Here is a 2,081-nt window from a genome sequence, read left to right as displayed (position 1 = left end):
TAGGGAAAGAAAGAGAGAAAAAGATGAAGAGAGACATAGCGCATGTAGAGCGATAGAGGGTAAGAGGGTGAAAGAGGGAGACGCAGGGGGAAGAGAGAGAGAGAAAGAAAGACCAACGGAAAAAAAGCTGAAGAAGAAGAGGGATAGCGAGAGCGGAAAGTCGGCAGTGTCGAACAGTTTCGCTTTCATTTCCCTTTTTGCTTGAAGGCAAAGGTAGTCGTTGCTCGAGGGTAGGAGGGTAAAAGTACCTGCCGTCATAGAGAAGGATAGAACGGCAAGGAGTTGCCGGGACGCGGCGGTAGAGAGAAAGAGAGAGACGGGTGGCTGTGGCGACAGGGATGTGGGACCAAGAACGACGAGAGGGGGGGAGGGAGGGGGAGGCCGTGAAAAAGACAAGCACGGGGAACCTTGAAAAAGAAGCTCACCACGTTGTTGAACGCGAGAGGCAACACAGGGGGTGAGATATTTAAATAAAAAAAGACCGGGAGCACGCGCGCGAATACGAGCGGGGGTTGAAATGCCGGCGATATTTCAGTGCGAGCTCAGATTTCAACGTCGTAAACGCGCAAAAGTGATTTTTCTACGTTATATCACGACGACGGAAGCAAGGAGGGGTAAAGCAATGGATTTATACGTACTGTATCAAAACAGTTTTATTTATATCGGCTTTCACAAGTCGACAAATTTTCGTAACTTTAACGAGTTCTATAATTTGCTTTTAAAAATAAATTTATATTTGTGGACGAGAGAAACAATTAGGTAGCGATCAACGAGAGCTGCACACCTCCCAGCATCAAAGATTCTTCAATCGTTCTCGACTCGTCCGATTATATCGTTTCCGCAAAATGTATTCTCCGACGATTAGCGTTTTATCGGCCTTCAACACGCGGCTCTCCGATTTTGTGGCACTTTCTCTTGCACGCGCGCCACCCAATCCTCTTCCTCCCTCTCCCTCGGAGTGTGCCTTCCTGGTTTTTTAATTGTATCGTGCGTTTATTCACACGGACGCACAAACGCGCGCGCACACGCTTCACGGAGAGGCACGTGTCCTGTACGTATATGCGTGCGCGCGCCGGCAGAAATGTACGAAAAAAGACACGCACACATACCGAGAAGGAGAGATGAGAGGAAGAGAGTGGGTGGGGACAGAGAAAGTGAACTGGTTTATGAACGTCTAGATTAAGGGCAGGTATCGACGAAGTACTTGCAGAAAAACCATTAGGTTTTTGGAGAGAACATATTTATTCCATCCGCGCGCGCGCGCGCGTACACGAGAGAGAAAGATAAAGAGAGAGGCGGAAAGAGAGATAGAGAGCAAATACCACAAGCGATACCGCCGATGTTTTTTGATACGCACGATCGCCGCATCGAAGCTGCGACACGCGCTTCACGCGAGAATGTGTGGGATTTAACGCGATTGTCGACAATGTTGCATATCCGCACTCGTCATTTCGTTCGCTATAAGGCAAAGCGAGTGCCTCTGCGCCATGCGTTTTAGTGACACGTGGCGTCACGCGAGCGCCGCATTATTGGCACAATAGAAACGTAAAATTTCATTTTCGCGATAAAAAGGACAAAGTCATTACGATGCCTAATTAATACCTCAGGTAAATACATTTGCGATAAAAAGATAGATCGAATTCTGTTTTGCGCCGCGATTCAATAACGCGAGAATATTACAATGGGTCGCGTTTCAAGCTATTATTTTGTATCGTTATTAACGAGCGTAAAATTGAAGCCCCACGGAAAATGCGGGGGGAGACGAAAAAAAAATTGTGGGAAAAGGACAGCGGTACATAGGCAGACGATGGGATAGCTACGCCTCTTTTCGGCGGTGCCGCGCGCACGCATAATTAGACGAGGACAACCGAAATCGCCCCGATCGGCCATCGGGGAAGAGACGGTGCGCGGCGAAGAAACACGGCGAAAAATTGACACCGGTCGAGAGCCGACGGTATCGTCGATGATCGTCCTCATTGGCCGGTGGCGAAAAAATCCCATCGAATCAGCGAACGAGGTGAGATTTGCAATTAAAACGCGGGCTGGTCCGCCACGCGGGCAGGGGACGAGGCGGGGGGAGG

The sequence above is a fragment of the Temnothorax curvispinosus genome, unplaced genomic scaffold (genome assembly GCF_003070985.1).
Source record: "Temnothorax curvispinosus isolate PA1 unplaced genomic scaffold, ASM307098v1 QBEX01002391.1, whole genome shotgun sequence".
Lineage (NCBI taxonomy): Eukaryota > Metazoa > Arthropoda > Insecta > Hymenoptera > Formicidae > Temnothorax > Temnothorax curvispinosus.
This window is presented reverse-complemented; position numbering follows the sequence as displayed.